Source organism: Plodia interpunctella, chromosome 13, assembly GCF_027563975.2.
Source record: "Plodia interpunctella isolate USDA-ARS_2022_Savannah chromosome 13, ilPloInte3.2, whole genome shotgun sequence".
NCBI lineage: Eukaryota > Metazoa > Arthropoda > Insecta > Lepidoptera > Pyralidae > Plodia > Plodia interpunctella.
Genome location: NC_071306.1, coordinates 1,783,307 through 1,805,817, shown reverse-complemented (window position 1 = coordinate 1,805,817; position 22,511 = coordinate 1,783,307). Strand labels below are relative to the sequence as shown.

General features: G+C 34.4%; 1 protein-coding gene across 1 annotated transcript in view; it reads right to left on the bottom strand.

Annotated features, from left to right (window-relative positions):
- Positions 1-22,511, bottom strand: part of LOC128674994 (5-hydroxytryptamine receptor) — a 75,872-nt gene that overhangs the window by 8,220 nt on the left and 45,141 nt on the right. The gene's annotated exons all lie outside the window — the stretch shown is intronic.

Genomic DNA, 22,511 nt, shown 5'->3' with positions numbered 1-22,511 from the left:
AAATCTATCGATAATGACGGCCCGACCATGCGGTCGAGCGGCCGGCGTAATTTTGACAGAAACGATAACTCCATTTAATTCCAGCTCCTTGATTTCAGACAATCTTTTAACGTAAATAGAGTAAGTTTTCCGTTAACCGGCGAAGATAAACTTGAGGTGGATAACTACAGGGTAACTAGACGAACTGATGTACCTTTTAACTGGCGTGTGAATTCGTTAAAACTTTTAGTTTTCAAAAGGTAAGTTACGGTGTAAAAGTTTGATTGGTTCAGTTTGTTTTTAAAACAGTCATTTTAAAATAGTCACAGAATTTTGAGTACAAAAAGAATAGTTTGTTAATAAATTTAAAAATAGTTAATAGTTTAAAAAATATTTTTTTAATCTCCTAATATGTGTTATCGTCGTGGCAGTGAGCTACCGCCTTTGCAGTTTCCTGTTACATACTTCCGTCCCTTTCCAAAAAAAATATTTCCCAGCCGTTGAGCATCGGAGCCCAATGTCCGCTATCTTGCGGGAAATATTATAAATAAGTAATGTAAAAGTTAAACCTAACAATCAAAAAGTATTCAAATAACTATACTATGTTATACCGTCTAATTTACTAGCGGCCCGTCCCGGCTTCGCTCGATAAAACCATAATAAAAAGCCTATGTTACCCCAGAAGGTTTCATCTGTCTTTGTGGCAAATTTAATCAAAATCTGTCCATTCGTTTTTGAGTTTTTTATTGCAAAGAAAAACACAAATCTTTTCTCTTTTTAATATTAGTATGGATTGTGGCTATCTATCTATCTACATGCTCAGTCGATGGTACTGAACAACTTTTCGTATGGAAGCAACCTTGAAATCGCGAAAAAAAAATTCTGCTGATCCATATATTTCCTACAAGTTAGGTATTTTATTTTGTATAGAACAGCTTTTTTTCGCGATTTCGGAGTTACCTCATACTAAAAGTTGTTTAGAATCATGACTGAGCATATAATCAATAATAATAATAAATATATTAGGACAAATCACACAGATTGAGCTAGCCCCAAAGTAAGTTCGAGACTTGTGTTATGGGATACTAATTCAACGATAATATATTTTATAACAAATACTTATCAGAAAAAGATAATTTTCCATCACGACTCGACCGGGCATCGAACCCGGGACCTTTCGATTCACAGGCAAGCACTTCACCACTGCAAATCACATATATTGAGCTAGCCCCAAAGTAAGTTCGAGTCTTGTGTTATGGGATACTAACTCAACGATACTATATTTTATAACAAATATTTATCAGAAAAAGATCATTTTCCATTATGACTCGACCGGGGATCGAACCCGGGACCTTTCGGTTCAGAGGCAAGCACTTCACCACTGCGCCAGACCTCGGTCTGGCGAAGTGCTTGTCGTCATATGTCGACAAAATATTGCGAATGATGTATTAAAAGTCACCCTGTATAACGTTAAGTGATCTATGGCACCTCATATTAATTGATATAAAACTTCGCAATGACGTGAACAGATCTTTATTTGGGGGAATTTTTGGCGTTAAAACATTTTCTCGCAAGATTCCCGCAAACTTTTCTTTTGTATGAAATGACGAGGCGAGTCTTAAAGTTACCTAAATACTTTTTGGCGTGCTTGGGACGTGTTTAGGTTTTTTAGGGTTCCGTACTTAGAGAAGTAGAAGAGAATCATTATAGGATCATTTTGTCACCTTTCTATCGGTCAAGATATTTTTTTTTCGAGAATGCTTAGGGTATCAATTGAAATTTATATGACACTGGCTTTCGCCCGCGACTACGCCCACGTAAATTTTCCAATGAAGCAGTCATTGTTCCGGCATGAAAGGTAATCTCCTTCGTATTTCAAACTACATGTACAAAACTTTAAGAATATTGGTTGAGTAGATAGAGTGTGAAGAGGTAACAAACAAACTTACTTTCGCCTTTATAATATTAGTTGGGATGGGATGAGATTGTTGTCTATAGTTTATGATCTTTTGCAATGCCACATATTGAGCTATATGTAGCATATTCTGAATACATCATAAAGAAAACAGAAACTTTAAGAACTAAACTGTCCTCACGGATATTTTTGTATTTATACAATTAAGTTTTTATATATCATCATATATTTGTGTAAGTACATTACCAAAAATATCTAATAGTACTGTAAGGAACCATCGATGCACGAGTCCTACTCGCACATGCCTGTTTTATTTCGACTTTGAAAGTCCTGGCAAATGACGTCAGAAATTAAGGAAGTTAGAGACAATATGGAAGCGAATTTATATTAATGCAATAATATATATGTATATGATCGCTAATAATTTCAGAAGAAATAAACATTTATAGAAAATAATGTTTTTATATAAATGATTTTTTTTTCTTTAGTCATAGCTATATCTTCAAACAAATGAGCGAAAAGGTGTTTTAATGCACTCACATCAACACTCAAATTAAATCAAATATTAATTATTGTTGTTTTACACAGGTATTAAAGTTACATTGAACGTGTAGTGTGTCACTGAACTTGTCTAGACGTACAAATCTATAGACAACCTTTCGGTAGAAAGAGAAGGAAAATAAGATAACTGAAAGAGATTGTACTAAACAAGGTAATACGAACTTTCTCATTCTGTAAGGAAGTCCTCTGCCGCATCTGTCTGTCTGTTAGCGTTAAATTCAAAAACTACTGCATGGATTTTTATGCGGTTTTCACCAATAGATAGTGTGATTCCTGAGGAAGGTTTAGGTATATAATTTATTGTGTTTAACCCGAGCGAAATGTGACCGGGTGGCTGGGTAAAAAATTAGACATAGGTACCTACTTCTACTCAAGAACATTAAAATAACGATTTGTTTTGTTTTTTTTTCCTATTACAAGTCTAACGTATCCATAATAATTTAACATTTTGTATGCTTCTTCTATATTAAGGCCCTTTCACACGTACACTAGCGTCGCCATTACATTTTTATCAATTTCTTTTAATTCTTAGCGAAAGATAAAAAAAATATGTTTAGGGTTTAGGTTTATATCTCATTAGATAAACAATTATTAGAAAATATTATAGTTAAAATAAAACACGTGAACAGTGTCTGTTTGATTTGTTAAAGATGGCCGCGAAAGAAACCTTTTGTATTTATATTTGAAGTAAATAGTTTAAATAAATATTTATCACGTTGGTCACATAAAAAGGCAATATAAAAAAGATACTGAATGTTATTATATACATCTGTATTTGTCAATAAAATACCAACAAGTCCAATTGTTCGAGGTTATAAGAATAGGAATTGAATTTAAGACCATACGATCACACGTGCGCATATAAGTGAATCGATATTATTCAGATAACGCGACAATAACGATAAAAATATCGCTTACTGACGCGTAACAATCACCAGATGCTCTTAAGTGCCTTATGCCGGTTTTTTATTATTTTATCTTGGTCTTTGACCTGAATTTAATCTTTTATGATGCTTCTGGCTGTATAAATCTTTCTCTTATACTCGTGTATTCCCGGTTCATTCGAGACTGTGATGGCCGAAGCCCCGAATGCACGTAAAAAGCTTTATATTTTGAAATTTTGCCGCAATTATACAACCGACCGTTTGCCTGACGTCAACACAAGTGAAGGCTTTAGATACCTTAGTCGGCTCATACATAATTTGTACTGGTGCTAGTCTAGGGCGGAAACCACAAGCAACTTTGGATGTGACGAAGATTGGGTTACTTGAAACGAAAGTAATATATTTAAAATCATAATAATTTAATAATAAAATTTCTATATTTTTCTCCACAATTAACAAAATATATGTTGCTCAGCTATTCTATTGTATTTTAACATATTATAACTTTATTAACAGACAGAAGGAGGGGCGTGTCTGTGTATCTGTATGTCTGTCCGTAAAACAGCGTAAAGACTGTAAAATTTTATACCTTCTTATCTCAGAAGCGCAGTAAATAACGTGTTAGTGCCGATAAAAAAGAAAGAGAGGAAAGATTTATAGATTCAATCATTCAATTACAAGATCCATTCAATTCGGACGAAAAGCCAATTAAAGGCGGTTATCGATTGTACAAATAAATTAGCTTTCAGATAAATTAGATACATTTGCACTAGCATTTGTCTCTGTTGTAGCATTTTACACTATCTTTGACCGCAGCTTCGCCCGCGTGATTTCCCACGGCAGCAGTTATGTTTCCGGGCCGAATCTTTCTCCGTACTTCAAATAACTATATTTATGTAAAATTTCAAGAAGATTGGTTGAGTAGGTAAAGCGTGAAGAGGTAACAAACTTACTTTAGAATTTATAATATTAGTTAGGATCAGGATTTTAGTTAACAACATTTTGTTATTTTGACATTAAATTATCCGATAAATGATTAACTGCATGCCGCCGTAACTTGTTATGAGAGATTATAGACCACGTGGTCTATGATCTAATAAGAAAGAAATACCCGGAAGAAAAGTTATAGCAAACGTATGTTTTTCTATTAAAGGCTAAGATTTAGTTCTAGAATCCCCTTTATGACAAAGGTCTACCTGTCTTTCCAATCAAAAGGTGAATCATTGTCATCTTCTATACCGTTTCCCATCATTTGGGGCCGGCCCAATACGTCTTTTATATCTACCCATAAGTTGCTATCTGTCTCTCTCGTCCACTCCTAACTCTTTCATATTCTCACACAGTATATCCATTTCTTTCTTCTTTTATAACTGGTAATCTTATGAAGATTACTTATCATTCTTCATCATTCTTTTCGTTACATGTTCGTTTTCTCTCCTCATCAATCAAAAAATGTATACACATGGGCGTTTAAACAATAAGCATATAACGTAATAACAATATTTAATTTAAGCACAAAAATAGGTTAATTAACTTAAGCATCTATCGATAACTGCCTTTACGCTTAAAATTTTAACACTCGGGCAATTTTAATTCGATTAGAAATTTCAGTTCATTGAAATAGTTCGTATTCAAAATTTCATAAAAACAAATTTAAACAGTAAGTGAATTAAATTGTGCTACAAATATGTTAGGAACTTTTTTCAATGAAAACTGTATTAGTATGTTTCAAACTTATTGCAATACAATACTGTTTTATTTAATTACTTCTTTCAACGAAAAGAATAATATGCTTATAAGTAGATAAGCAGCAAAGTAAAGCTAATTTTTAATAATAGTTTAACGAATAAGTCTGTTATTTTTCTCAAGTCGTTTAGCCCACCTATAAAAATGAATGTACAAATCTAAATCAAAACACCAAAATTAATTTAATCAAAACATATAATTTATATTCGTATGAATAAACCCTACTGCCAGACATATTTGAAGCGGTTAGCCGACCTCACAATACTGCTGGTCAGCTGTTTTATGCAAACTTGGACACAAGGGGTTCAATGTAATGTTGGGAAATATTCGATATTATAACTATCGATAGTTGGCTTTGAAACTCATATAGAATATCGATAGTGCTATTGATTCTGTCGACAGTGTTTTTATTTTCAATACGAATTTAATTAGCTACATTAGTCACATGACAACACACCACACACCAGCGAGCACAAAATTGTTGAAGACGCCATGGTAAAATCAGATCAGAGACCGTGTGCGACTTTGCGACTATCGACCGTCGAGGTTTTTCAACCAATCAAAATATAGTATTATGATAAGACGACAACCATACCGTAATGTGATTGGTTCGCTGCGACTCACTTCGAAAACTTTAGACGGTCTATATCGAATGGCAAAACCGCATTACAGCTTCAGTTCACGGCAAGTTAAGGTATTTTAGACAATCTTTAAATATCATCGATAAAAAATATGAATGGAAAAATCACACCGACCACATAGATAGCTCACAATGAGGCAATAATATCGATACATTAGCTCGATAAACTATCGATGATGTTTATCGAGTGGCAGCACTAGTTTACCGCCAGCTAAGCTAATCTTGAGCACAGTTATGTTTTCATTGTTACAAAGCTTGTTTCCATGATGTTCAAAAACTAATTTTACAGTTCTGTGCAATCGATTCTTCAAGATTTAAATTCAAATTATTCACTACATAGTATAATTACTAAGAATGACGTCAGAAAATTACTAGGCTAAAGGCCACTGCCGACTTCCATAGCTCTGGTGGAGGAGAAGCGGCGCATGGAACTTCTCCGCAACCTTTTTTCATATAAGTTGATGAAATATGACAACAGTCAAAGATACAACCTTAATTATCTTTTACAATGTGCGCGCGGAGAGAAACCACTACATATAAAACATTGAATATACTATACAGACAAAAGTACAGTTTAAGCAACAGTGTTCATCTATCTATTGCAGCTAGATGAATACAAAATTGATCACCTCTTGACTCCAATGACATTATATGCGTAACTACAACATAATTTATTAATACTTACATCTCTAATCAATTTAAAGATTATATCAAGTACGTATATGTAGGTTTATGTATTTTATTATGTATGTGTATATGTGTATGTATATTTATCACCTGTTCTTGTTACACACAATATGTACGCTTGTATATCTAGGAGGTGAGGCCTGGTGTCTTGTGTGACAGGCTGTTTCAGCCTATTTCAAGCACCAGTCTTCACAAAATATCTAGCTAAGTTTTACATTATATTTTATGTTACTTGTGTGTATATTTTGTAAGAAATAAATAATGTATACTAAGTAATACTCTTACTCTTACTCTTATTATAAAAAACTAACTAACTACTCATAGTACTATAAAAAAGATTAGAATATTTTTTTTATATTGAAAAAAAAAATCTATTATCAGTAGCCAAAGATATGAAACTTGCAATATATTTGGCTAAATATTACTACTGTTAAATATTAGTACTGTTTATAAAATTAAATGTATAATTAATAAATATAAATACATTAGGACAAATCACACAGATTGAGCTAGCCCCAGAGTAAGTTCGAGACTTGTGTTATGGGATAATAACTCAACGATACTATATTTTATAACAAATACATATATAGATAGACATCCAAGACCCGGGCCAATCAGAAAAAGATCATTTTCCGTCATGACCCGACCGGGGATCGAACCCGGGACCTCTCGGTTCAGTGGCAATCACTTTACCACTGCATTCACATAATGAAACACGAAAATCAAATGGCACTATCTTAACTTCAATAAGTAAATAGAACTGTTCATTTCAGTTTTATTTATTTATTGTAGTATGATGTAGTATTTATTGTTCTCATTAAAATATATCTAAAAGGATTTTTGACTTGTCGTTTGTGTCCACAGTCATACATGCCCCGTATATTTTTTTGTTTTTGACACATGGAAAAAATGCGAATTAACCATCCAATCTGACTTTATTGCTACTATCCTATTAACCTTTTGTTGTCTGTAGTGTACAATTCAATTAGATTATAAAATTAAGTATTCTTATGAGAATACATTTCTCATTTTGCATTAAAGAGTCTAGCGTCAGTTAAGTTATAACTCAGTTAGCGCTCGGAGATTCATGTTCGTGAGCAGTTTGTTGAAAACAATATTCATCGTTTTTCACGATCACAGAAGTTGTATAGGTACGTGAAAGCGTTGCAAAAAGAAGGTATGATATTAAAGATTTTTCACAAGAGAAGACTTCCATTTTTCAAATTTCAAATCGTGTGGTGTCGGCACCTGAAATCCTCCATATTCTCTCCTATTTCCAACACCCAGTGGTTAAGCCTTGACAGCTCACCAACATTCTCAAAAAGGGTTGACGTCACAAAAGTCGCGAATTCACAGCCAAATCTAATTCAAAGTATATCTTATTGTGTTTTCATGCGATGGCCAAGTCGATATATTAATTTAAAACCTAAAAGATTTTTAATATTGATATGATAATAACTTGCGTAATAACGACGGAAGGTCCCTTAACTAGGGACTAAATAAATTAATCGCCTTGGTAACATGGATCTCACAACTTTTTAAGGTAGGAAAACTGAGCTGCGAGACTTGGGTTTTTTACAGCATGTTTTTCATGGCATTACATTTTACGCAGCCAAGAATAAAACCAGGAACAACAGAGAAATATCGAGTTTATAATACTACTCAACTAAATACAATCAATTTGGATTTAAAGGTTATTTTCGTTCGTTTTAACCCACATCGGTTTGGAAGGCACATTAATTCCTTTCCAAAAAGGATTTCCAAATAATAACTGAATAGTTATAATATATTCGTGGTCCGCTTGTCCTAAGCTTATGGATGTGAGGTCAGGGGATTATTGACCCCTACAATAGGGACGTTGTCTTATTTAATTACATTCATTAAAACATTTCCAATGAAATACGATAGTGTAATAAATTTTATCTGAATTTGTAGTCTTCAATTCAGTAATAGAATTATATAATTCAGTAATATAATTATATAATTCAGTAATATAATTATATAATTCAGTAATATAATTATATAATTCAGTAATAGAATTATATAATTCAGTAATAGAATTATATAATTCAGTAATAGAAATTGTAGTCTTAAATTCAGTAATACATGTCGAAGTATTTAATTTTAATACGAGTACATGTAAGTTTATTGTGTTTGTTTGCGCTGCTCAATTATTTTTTGCCATTTTTGTAAGTTTGTATGTTTTCATTTGAAACAATAAAGTTTAATAAACGAATAAAATATTAATTAGTTAATATAAAATATAACCACTACATTTTTTATGTCCGTACATATTATGAAACAACATAATCTGTCTGTTTCTTCGCGGTAAACTCAAAAACTACTGAACCTGAAGAAGGTGTTTTTACACGAGCGAAGTCTGGACGGGTGGCTAGTGATATATAAGTAAACAAAATGTGATGTCACCAGTAGGTTTCGTCGTAAACTGCTATACAAAACTAAGTGGGGAGCTAGACATATTTCATATACTGAATATTTTTTTTTCTATGCACCAACAATCATTAACATCTGCAAATGATCAGCCAGTTTCAGTTGTTATTTCCAATTCTCAAGCTTCTTCTCCTTCTTCATCTGGTTCTCACTCACAAATTAACAAACTTAATCTTCATTTTTGGAAATTATGTGTAAGATTTCTTGCAATGTTTAGAAGAGCTATGCTTATCCCATGATTCTAGACTTTTCCAATTCCGAAACTGAGTTTTTCACTAATGAGACACTGTCGACGACCTCGGTGGCGCAATGGTAAAGTGCTTGCCTTTGAACCGAGAGGTCCTGGGTTCGATCACTGGTCGGATCAAGATGGAAAATGATCTTTTTCTGATTGGCCCGGGTCTTGAACGTTTATGTATATATTGTATTTGTTATAAAAATAGTATCGTTGAGTTAGAATCCCATAACACAAGTCTCGAACTTACTTTGGGGCTAGCTCAATCTGTGTGATTTGTCCTGATATATATAGATTTATTTACTGTACTGGTACCGTGGAGTAAGAGATTTGGTTTCTACCAAGGTCCTTCTCCTTTAAAAGTCGGCTAGTAGCTTTATTAGTGGGCAGTTGATTGGAATTTTTGAAGTCAATAAGTGATTCATATCGACCTAAGTTTTTTTACTTTAACATTGCAAATCGTTGTATCGTCGATAGTTTGTTCAAATCCACACCAGTCATAAAAGTTTCCTTTATATTATGTTAAAATCTAAACAAACATTATTCTTTTTCATAATTTATGGCAAATATATTAAAAAGCCGGCAATCGTATCCAATTCCATACTGATTGGGAGCATTTTATCATTCGCCCTCAGTGCGAGCGGTTGCTAGCACTAATTTACTTTAGACATTTGCTTCCCAGTCACGTACACTTCGATTGTCAGCGGAACAGTTTTTCAGACTGCAGCGAAGTTTTTTTTCTTTGAAAAAGTGAAAAACACAGTGTGGGAAAATTTTATAGACAGTGGGCTGCCTGTGGTGCGGCCACAACTTAATAAATATTAGTGCTTTAAATCACTAATATTTATTTTCAGTCGTTATCATCATATCGAGTGTGTTATTGCTAACACTGGTGTTAGATTTTATTCAAGTAGCCTAAAGGCATCTGACACAACTTTCATGACTACCTACCACCATCTAGTGGCAGGTAGTTGCATACACACTAGTGAACTAAACTATCTACCGATGTGCAGGTTTGCTCACGATGTTTTCCTTCACCGGAAGCAAGTGGGGGTCTATTAAAACAACGAGTTAGATTGGTATACAAACTCATATGGCACGAGTAGGATACGAACCTGAGACCTTTCGATCCACAGGCGGGTGTCTTAACCATACACCACCACCGCTTCAGTCATTTTATTGTCAATATAATTACAATATGATTACGTAAAATACTTATATATTTAAAAGCCAATTGCAGTAGGTACACTCCGTTTATAAGTCCTAAGATATGAACAAACAAGTGAATTGGTGGTGATCGAAAGATCCCAGATTCGAATCCTACTGCCACATGGGTTTGTATACCAATCTGACACATATGGTTGCAAACGTCGTGAGGAAATCTGCACACTGGTTGATTGTTAACTTGTGTGTGAAATGGAGAAGGAAATGGCAAACCACTCCATTAATAGTGCCAAGAAAGTCGTGTGTGTTTTATGCCACGTAATGACCACGACCCTCAGTAGTCAGCCATGAGGAATTACAACCATGAAGAACATGTGTGGAATCTTCAATTTAATTATTATTGAAGTTTGATTAAGATAAATCAAAAAATTATCACGATAGTAATTTCCTAAATATTTTGATTGCAATAAAATAAAGTATATGATTGTTTATATAATAATATTTATAGGAAAAAACGAAATTTACCAATGTTGTTATTATACCGTGATTGACTTCAACTGGTGTCACGATGTTTTGCACAGCACAGCGTCTTAACTCAAGTTCACTGATCTCATTAATTGGATTCACTGATAAAAGTTACTAAGACTGGGTTGCACCATTCAACTTTGACATAAACTTTAAACTGAGCAGAAAAACGCAAAGATCGCCATTTTGTCTAAACGACGCGCGGTGGCGCGAATGGCGGCGCGCAGATTGAAGTCAACGTCAAAGTTGGTGCAACTCACCCTAATACTAAAGTCGTTAATTAAAAATAACTGAATAAAACTTGGCGATTGAGCTCTCCTTTTATCGACTATTTAAAAAGTTTTAGGATAGTCTTTAACAACCCTCGACCGTTGGGTTTGGACCCTCAGAAGTTTTTCGTTTATATTTAAGATTTATTTTTATTCCTTTCAAAACTTTGAGAGAGAGAGAGAGAGAGAGTAAGCACTTGAAATCAAAGGTTCGGTAGTAGTCAAAATATAAATGGGTGGCGTCTAAAACTAAAAAAAAAGTCAATTTTGAAAAATATTTATCACAAAAATTAATTAAACATTTATATTGAATACAACTAGCTTTTTCCCGCGGCTTCGCCCGCGTTAATTTTCCAGGCTGAAAGGTACTCTATGTCCTTCTCCATATTTCAAATTACATGTACCAATGTAAAATTTCAAGATTTGTTGAGTAGATAGAGTGTGAAGAGGTAATAAACAAACAAGCAAACTTACTTTCGCAATTATAATATTAGTTAGGAAGTTAGGACAAGTTAACATTAGGATTAGGATAATTTTGGCAGCTTATATTATAAAAGTTATGAAAATAGTTTAGTTACAAAAACGGCTTAAGGGAATCAAACACAGCTACCATTCATTGTTTTGGTAATGGTATAACTGACCATGGGTGGTGTCCATAGTACTATTAATTCTTCTTCATAGTCGTATTCCGCGTGGCTGAGGGTCGTGGTTGTTACGTCAGGTGGAATGAAACACACACAACAACTTTCTTGGCATTATTAATGGAGTGGTTTGCCATTGCCTTCTCCATTTCACACACAAGTTAATAAGAATCAACCAGTGTGCAGGTTTCCTCACGATGTTTTCCTTCACCGGAAGCAAGTGGTGAATGATGAAAACTACTATACATGAGTCAGATTAGTATACAAACTCATGTGGCACGAGTAGAGGATTCGAACCTGGGACTTTTCGATCCACAGGCGTCTTAATCATTACACCACCACCGCTTCTACAGTACTATTAATGGTATTAGTCAATATAGTAACTACTAACACAACGGGACAAATTCCGAATAACAATTACCTTAATAATTCATCTCTTTCGTCTTACGCCGACGTACAGTATTTTCATTAGAGAGTAGTAGGTACACTTAACTAATCAACATACCCCACCGTTACAAGAAAGAAATTATGATTGTTAGTGCAAGTCTTTAAAAAAAGTAAATGTACGCCAGCCAGACTGGCCAGTAAGACTGGCCAGTAAGACTGGCCAGTAAGACTGGCCAGTAAGACTGGCCAGTAAGAGTGCAAAAAAAAAAGTAAGATTAAAAAAGAGCGCGAATTTATAAAAAACGATGATGCACCTAAGTTAATTTTAAGTTGTTAAGTTCAGTGAAACCATTACCCTTTAAGAATTCGTAACAGTGCAATATACTATAATCCTTTTATAAAACAAAATATGTGTTTTGGTTTTATCAGTACAATGCCTTCCTACTTCCCATTTTATATAGTTTTCTCAAAGGAACAAACTAAATGTTTTTTGAAAATACTCAAGCATATATTTAAATGGATTTGTTATACAAGTCACAAGTCAAGTATTTTGAAATAGCTGAGAATATAAGTGGAAATATTTGATTACAGTGGTACTTACGATAGACGACAAAAGTATAGGCACACATACGGAAACCGTCTAAAATAAATAAAATATCTGTACGGTTTGTTCTAATCTCATGAATACTATTTTTTCTTCACAAAATGGCATTTTATAATAATAACGGTGAGTGCATTTTTTTCAAATTTGACGTTGATTTTAAACGGCGCACCGCTGACGTTTAGACAAAATGGCGGCGCACCTACTTTTTATGCGTACGTCAAAGTTGACGGTGCAACCCACTCTAAGAATAATTACAAAAGAGGGCAAGCAAATTAATCCTTTAAATACTTTTAAAACTCTGAGAAACTTGTGAAAGTCTGATTTCGACTGATATTACGACTTTGAATCTCACTTTCAAAGATCTTGCAAACAACTTCAGTCTTATTTTGATGTTGAAAAGAATCATCGAATTTTCTAAGGTATTAATAAGGTTAAGGTTTAAATTTCACCAGTCAATTTTGACTTTTAAACATTTTTACCGTATGCGATACCGATGTAAGCGTAGGGACAGATAGACAGACAGAAAGCGACTTTATTTTATACTATATAGTGATAGCGATTATTAAATGTGTTACACGCAGATAATAAAGTGAGGTTGTCTTTCGCTTTTTATATCTTTAAGATTTATTTCTACGCGTGTTTTCAAACTTATAGCTCGGCTGTGACGTGTCGAAGGCCAGAAATATAATACTCATGTTTGGTACCTAGTTATTTTACAAAATATAGTTACTGGTTGAGTATCACTTGTGTATTCGTCCGTAAATATGTCTACCGTACCTTTATCTATGGGTTTTCATAGATTAGTTCGATAGAGTGAACGTCAAAATACGCGGGAAATTTATGTAAAGCCTTAATCCCGACCAGAAGGTTACACGTGTGTAAAATTAACTGAATAACTCCATTTTATTTATGTATGTTAAAATTTGTAATGTAAAAACTTAACGTTAGTTAAACGTTACGCGTTTACAACTGTACAATTGGAAAAAAATCTACCTAATATTTTATTCACTTTATTTCAATAGTATACTTTCCATTCATTACCTCTCTTCTAATGTCGAACATAAAATCACAAAAGTGTTTATTTCAGTTCTTTCTTTCCTATTTAGAAGCTGAAAAGACTATAACAATTTAAAGAATACATAATATTTAAAAATGGCGTGGAAATTAACTAATTATTGAGTAGTTAATTCATCAAACTTACGATCACTTTAATAAAACACGTGGAATAACTTTCTTGGCCATTTTAAAAATTGGTTAACAACCTTCTCTATGCTTCACACAGCTGATCTGATAGGTTAATAGAGTTAAGGTTTCCTTACGATGTTTTCTTTCACCGAAAAAAAAGTGTGGGTCGATGAAAAAATATTATCAACCTATTGCATCCCACCGTTGGGCAAAAATGGCCCTCCTCTCTTTCCAAATTACTACAAAACTTGACAAAAAATTGATGTGAAAAAGTGCTTGTGAAGGTTTAATTTCTGAATAAATTATATGAATTTGAATCTACAATTGGGGTGCAAGTTTGTATGAAAATCGTGTTAAAGACGACTGAGGACGACTTAATTGGCTATCACATAGAAATATTGGCTCGAAAAATTGGTAATGCGGAATCCGTAAACACATTAATCATAAAAATATAATTTTGCTGTCAGAAATAACCATATACGCTGACGAAGTGGCGGGTAAATAGCTTAATAATAAACTAATAATGATCATCGCCAATAAATCAACGCTGGGAAGTGCGCGTGACCTTCGAAGAATTCAATCTAGTTGAACATTTAATTGCTTGTTAAACTCTATGCAACGGTAATAGGGGCAATTTGCAATGGTTTTAGGTAGGTTTATGTGCTGTTGACTAACTGTGGATGTGGATTTACTAGATTGGATTAAAGAGCTCATTGTACGGAAGCCCGCCATAGTTCCTATAAATTATATATACATACTATATATTATATACACTATGATTATATCATTTTAGTTAGGTACACAGGTAAGTTTTTCAACAAATATTGCGGCGTGTGGTTCCGCCCTAGAACAGGACCACTCCATGTCCTCCCGTGGAAGTCGTACGAGTCGACTAAAGGACACAAGCATTAACAGCTCATAGGCAACGATAGCATTCCCAAAGAGGGTTAACGTCAGGTGGGCGGCCGGTTCTAAAATCGTAGCCAATTCCAAATTAATGGCAATAAAGCGAACTTCATAATGGAATAAATGCCTAATATAGTGCGAATAGTAAGAGTTTTAGCGAAAACATAACTTAGCCGTCGATAAAATTACATAATATCTTTTATCGTACGTGCAATAAACTATTCGTTTTCGATTTAAACGATGTTGTCGACGCGATAACCCGCTCGGAAATGTTCGTGCTAGCGCCTCAGTTATAAAATCTTACATCGTTATTAGTTCCATTGTAGGCAACTCGGAAATTATTAGAAAACGAAGACTTCAAACGCCTTTTGTGATGTCACTATTGAGAAGCCGCGTGGAAGAGAACCTTTATGGAAGTACGGTGCCTGAAGTAGGTATAGTGGAAAGCCAGTTTTATTTTTAACCGTACTCTCAAGATTTGCAGATATTTATTTTAGTCATATGATATTATTATATTATCGAACTCTTTTCCATCTAGTTGTGATGTTGCCAACACTGATGTCAATTTTTTCTAGTCGCCTAAAGGCATCTGACACGACTTTTACGACTACCTATCGCGCGTAGTGACAAGAATCTTGGTAATAAGCCGCACATTTACCCGCCTTACTGCTACACACATCCGTCCCATTTCATAAAATTATTTCCACATATCGCAAAGAGATTTTAAGAAGTGCCGACTTGATATCGCCAAAAATGCGTGACAATGGTCTGATAAAGATATAAGAAAGCGGCCAAGAGCGAGTCGGACTCGTTCAAGAAGGGTTCCGGTTACGGTTAAGGGATTGCGGTTACGATTTATGACGTATAAAAAAACTAGCTACTATATCTCGTTCAAACCAATTTTCGATGGAAGTTTACGTTGTAACGCACATCTAATATTTTTTGAGTTTTATCCTTCTCTTATTTTAGAAGTTACAGAAACCTCTATATATTTTTTTAAGACCTATCCATGTATAACACGTACGGGTTTGATAATTTTTTTTTTAGTTTCTGTTCTAAGTATGGGGAACCCCAATATTTTTTTTTTCTATTTTTGTGTAAAATCTTAATGCAGTTTACAGTACATCTACTTACCAAATTTCATCAGTAAAGTTCTTATAGTTTCGGAAAAAAGTGGCTGTGACATACGGACGGACGGACAGACAGACAGACACATGAGGAATCTATAAGGGCTCCGTTTTGTGCTGGAGAAGATAAAGTGGTAAATCTTCCAACATTTTATTGCTGAAGAAGAAACCGAGATGACAGAGAGAGAGAGATTGCAGGAAAATAAGAGAGAAGAAGTCATCTCTTCCCCTAAAACAGTTTACTTTATCGAGCAATACGTCCAGTTTTTTCTTTTTCAATTTAAAACATTTCGTTCCACACGTGCATTAAAGTGCACTCTGTCTGAATCAATAGACACTTCAGTTCGATAAAGTTCACGAATCGACTAACATCTTAACTCGAGTCGAATCGATAACCACAGTGTCAATCCGTCTCGTAGCTCAAACCGAGTTGAGAGTGTTTGTTCAGTGGGTCGAGTGAGGCGTTTCTGGTGAAATTCAATTGTTATTATTATTGTTTTTTTTACAGTTTTGTTTTAAAATGAATGTAAATGTTCGCCGCGAACTAAGACCTCGCGAGCATACAATAAATTTTTGATGAGTTTTTACAAAACTGAGAATATTTCAAAAACTACTTAACCGATTTTGATGCTCTACGTACTTAAAAATTCTATTGACAGATCCTACATACCTATTAAATTTTATCAAAATCAGACCAACGGTTCGAAAGTTATCGCGTTACAAACATACATACATTAAATGTATTTTTGCCCAAGTTGGTTTTGTAGATCTCGCTCGCTTCAAGTGAGTTTATGTTTTTATATCATGCAAAATATAGTACAAAAAAATAACAGAAAATAATAAAAACTAAATTAAGAATATTAGAAGCTGAAGTTGTTGACATCATTTCATCTTCAAGAAAAGAGCTGACTATTTTTAAACGGCTGAACGCACATTTTCCAATATACACTTGATTAAATTCCTAAAAATACACTTGATTAAATTCTCTTTCAGGTAAAATAAATAAAATCAAAATCGGTTCAGCCGTTTGGCTGCAGCGATATCAAATGAGTATCATTCGGAATTTCTTCTCAGCAGTGGTCGTTCCGAAATGCCAGTAGTTTGTAGATTGTGCGAAATTACTATTCAATATAAAAATCGACGCGAAAAATTGCCTGTGAAGGCCTGATTCTGACTAAATGATTTGAATTTTAATTTAAATCCCGAAATTCCCACGGGAGCGTAGCCCCGGGTCGCAACTCCGAGTATCTATCTAAATACATGCTATTAAACTGTTTAACCTAATTTGGAGACTGAATTTGCAGCAAGCTCCTTTTAATTTGTGCCTCACAAGCCAATCCCGCTCCAAGCCGAACCAAGCCACACATGCTAATTGGATGGCTGCCGTGTCGTTTGCGACTATTTGTTTGTGATACTGCCGTGGAGTCGCTAACATACTATTCTAGATAGCTGTCTAGAGTAGTACATATGTTAGCGATTAAATAAAAATCGTATTATAATACTCGTAATAAAAATAAAGTCCAATAAGTATCTATAGCCGTAGATACTATTTGCAAAGACAGTAATAATTTATTGAATTAACATCGCCACAGACCATAAATTAAATTACCCAAGTGTCACATATCAATTATTTTTAAATGTCAGATAGTAAAAAGTAATTCTTGTCTATGATAAAATTTGAAAAATTATAATGACATCGAGGCCGCAGTGCTCGAAACGATAAACAAATGTTTACTCATTTATAAGTAATTGTTTTTTGTAAATATTATTTAGCTTGATAGTAGCTTTGGATAAAATATATCTGTGTATATGGTATTGATTTTCATAATGTAGTTTAAAATATATATATATATCTAAGATAAATTAAGAGATTCACATTAATATTTTATATTTATTCAATTTAACATGAATATTTGATATCTGATCGTGTATATACAGCACATTATATCCAGATCGCTCAATCCTATTCTATTAATATTATTAATGTGAAAGTTTGTGAGGATGTATGTGTGTATGTATGTTTGATACTATTTCACGCAAAATCTACTCTAAGGATTGTTATGAAATTTTATACACGATTAGAAACTGGAATTATACATAGAATACTTTTTGTCCCGAAATTCGCAGCTAGTATAACATATTTCTCTTTTAGCGAATGAACTATTAATCTGTTGGCCTTTATATGTTTGGAATAACGCCGAATTTGCAATTAACTTTATTGGATTTATATGTGGGTACAAGTTAATAAGATACATAACGGAGTATCATCAAACCGGATTCCGTGTGTTCTGCCGGCTTCAAATTCGCCGAATTTACACGGCAGTTTCGGTGTACACTGCTGCATTTTAATTGCGGTAAATAAAATCTCTCATACAAACTACGCATTCACGTCGGTGTCTGTCCGAGTTCGGCGATAGTGTATATAGCCTGTGTTACACAGGAAAATAACGATTTGGATGCCGGCCAGTGCTACGAAATGTAAGTTTGATTAGAAAAGAATGGTGTTTTGATACTACTAAGCATAGATATCTAAAGGATTAGTGGAAATATATGTCAGGGAATTCGCATTCAAACATCATAAAACTTGGGTACATGATTTTTTCCATATAATTTTATATTTTTTGGCACCAAGAGCGTTTTTATGTGCTGTGTGATTGCGTCCTAGAATTCCGTATCTCCTCGATGATATCCACGAGGCGAGTAACAGACACACAGCCTTGGCAATTGATGGGCAACAATATTATTGCCATGGAGGGTTGACGTTGGGCATACGGCCAGTTGTTAAATCACAACTAACTCTTCAAAATTTCAAGTTTTATTTTTCACGCTGCCTTCGGGATCTGTGGCCTCACAGTCCAGGAACAGTGAACTCGCAAAGATGAGATAGAGTCATTGTGTATTTCATTCCATGAGTCTCAGTTCGAAACACAAGTAGTAAGAGCCCATGGAAACAAAGAGAAGTTACTACTCAATAAATATTCAGATCGAGTACGAGCTTGATTAGAATTCCGCTCAATTTCATTCAAGAAGCTTGCAGTAGGCTGTACAGACGGCTGCAAGTCAACCTACACAGAATCCTAGGTTTACGTATTGCGAAGTAACTATTCTTTAGCTCAAAATGAATATTCACTAGACTGATCCCGCTAAATCTTGACGCGTATAGTTTTCTTCCATTTACTTGAACATACTGCTAAAAATAATATAGGCGAAAGAAAAAATCTTCGACGATAATTAAATGATAATTTTCATAATCTAGTAAAAAGTGTAATATATAAAAGTTCTAATATCACGACTGTACTGTAATTTAACATGATCAAAATATTTTTGAGAATGTGGTGACACGCCACGACGGAAGATTAAATAAATAAATAAATAAATATATATATATATATATATATATATATATATATATATATATGGCGCCTGAAATGCAAGTTGAATTTCACATATAAATAAATAATATAAATATATTAGGACAATTCACACAGATTGAGCTAGCCCCAAAGTAAGTTCGAGGCTTGTATTGTGGGATACTAACTCAACGATACTATATTTTATAACAAATACATATATAGATAAAAATCCAAGACCCGGGCTAATCAGAAAATGATCATTTTCCATCATGACCCGACCGGGGATCGAACCCGGCACCTCAAGGTTCAGGGGCAAGAACTTTACCACTGCGCCGAGGTCGTCCAAGTTTTGTTCGAGGTCGTCAAAGATTCTGTTAACTGGTTTAGCACGAAATACTGTTATATACAAGGGTAGGTTTTGAAATAATTATTGTACATTTGAAATCAGATATTTGAAAATGTATACATGTAATTCACCGCTTATTTCACCTTCTTGTTATTGATTTATTGTCTGTAATGATGTGCGTGTGGTCTGAGGGCCCACTTATTGAAATTCTATGAAATTATACCTGGGATTTAGTGTACATTCAAAAAGAATTGTGTAAGTTGGAATTAGATTTTGTGAAAGCCAAATAAGCGAATCACGATGTTTTACGAAAGACCCTCAGTCCTCACAGTGTCGGATCAATGTTATTGTTTGTACAGTCGTCGGCAATCGTTGCCCATAACAGTACAGTAACGTTATGTCGTTTGTGCTCGATGTGAATTCGAAGTGCTACAGTGCTAAGTAAATTAGTTTCCTATTGCTGAGCTGTCATGTGCCAGAAAACCAGTGGTTGGTGCAATTCCGATTAGACTGAGGTTATATTATGATATTGTATCCTAAACTTGAAGCGGGCGTGGTGTAATGGTTAAAGACGCCCGCCGCTGTGGATCGAAAGGTCCCAAGTTCGAATCCTACTCGTGCCACATGTGTATGTATACCAATCTGACTCATATTTAGTAGTTTTCATCGACCACCACTTACTTCCTGAAGGAAAACATCGTGAGGAAACCTGCAAACTGGTTGATTCTTATTAACTAGTGTGAAATGGAGAAGGCAATGGCAAACCACTCCATTAATAATGCCAAGAAAGTTGTTGTGTGTGTTTCATTCCACGTAATAACCATGACCCTAAGTCATGCGAAATAAGACTATGAAGTAGATCCTAAACTTGGATTCACAATTCACAAGTCCGTTATTGTTGTTTAGTAACTGAAGTCTGATGTGAATAAAACTTGACACTAAATATTAGCAACGACACATTCGGTAAATGCATATAGTGATTGTTGTGAATGACAAAACATGAAGCATATATTTTCCTTCCTTCCACTTTCGTTCACCGTCATATTCTAAATATGGCTTGTAAATTACTTTTCACTTTTTGATCCTGTCTTAAATACAGTCTGTTGATTGTACACCGTACATAGAACGCAATAAATTTATATTTCAAATAACTGTTGCCCGTGGCTTCGCTCACGTTAATTTTCAGGGGTGAAAGGTACCCTATATCCTTCTCCATACTTCAAACTATATGTATGTAAAATTTTAGGAAGATAGCTTGAGTAGATAGAGCGTGAAAAGGTAACAAACAAACTTACTTTCGCATTTATAATATTAGTTAAGATAAGCACATTTTCACTCATCATTAAACACAGCTGTATTAAAATATTTCATTAGTATGCATTTACGATACACAGCACAACAAACTACAAGAATTTATTACAAATTCTTCATTTTTATTAACTCAACATACAAATCCATGCAGAGTAATTACAAATAATTTTAATAGGTACACAGAAGTACGTCGTTCACTGGTAGATAATGCTTGCAACGAGTACGCCTTTCGTGCCATACTTTATTCGCTAAATAAAGTTTTAAACAAATAAATTTGCCCATTCAAATGGGTTATTGTATTGTATTTGAACTCTATGCTGGTCTGCGTTCGCCTGTTATTACCGGAACGTCGAATGAATAGACCGCACAAAAGACAGGCTGCAGTGTTTAATAGCTCCATGCAAATAATAACTTTGATCCGTTATAAATGGGAACTCCAACTAAAGAAAGACTAGGAGCACACATTTTGTGAAAATTTCAACTGTCTATACAGATAGACACTTGAAATTTTCACACGGAAAGTCTCTGCCACCTTGCTACCGGCTGTGATATAAAGGTCCCAGGTTCGAGTCCTACTCCTGTCCATCACCTTTATTCTCGCAAATAATAGTAGCAGAGACTTTAGCAGTGATAGTGGCAATTGTTCTATATGCTCAATATTTTATGGCACGGTAGTAATAAACCTAAATAGTTACTGCGCTTATGACGAACGAGATGCGTGAGTCGTGACTTTAACGCAAATGCTGGTTTTGCAGAATCGTTAGTCGATTGGGATCGTTAGTTATTCAGACCGTGGTCCCAGTCGCCCGAGCGTCAGAGTGTCTAAGTTTATGGGGATTGCAGTGCGGTGCGATTTTTATTTTTTTGGAATATTGCGAGTTACTCACCTGACAGGGATAAATTGCGAAGTAAAGGGTAACTACCTTTTCCCAACAGCGGGATACTACAAGCTATTAAAAAAGAATACTCTATGTGTATAAGTGTAATATATAATGTGTCTTCATCATGTGTTTAAATAAAACCCGGTATTGACTGACAGTTTCCAAAAAGTTGTTTGGTGACTGGGACCGCGGTCTCAATCGCTACACGACCCAGATTACACAGTGCAGTAAAACTGCGAGAACGGTAGTAAACTCTACGTGTTATGGCTATCTGGAAACTTAATAGTTATTATTCGGTGTGGAATAATTAAAATTTGGTCATTTAGATTTGATTATTTTAAAATCATCAACAAAGGTAGCCCATTAGCAGCCATGAGTTTCTTTTCGAATTAATATTACAATATATTTCTAAAATACTAACTATTTTTGTTTGTACATTTGTTGTAAATAAAATTGTGATTCTAAATTGAAACTTACTGGCCATGATAGCCAATATGATGCGCCAAAATGACCGACGTGACGTTACTGGAGATTTTATTAGATTTTCTTATAAATATGGTTTGAAGAAACCTGAATTTTTATCAGTTAAGTCCTGGCTGTTTTTGTTCTTTATTCAAAATAATGTAGAACTCATATACGACGATGGTAGCCAAGACGACCGACGTGACCGCCACGAGAACAAGCGACGTTTCGTCACTGGAGCTTCTATTCGAA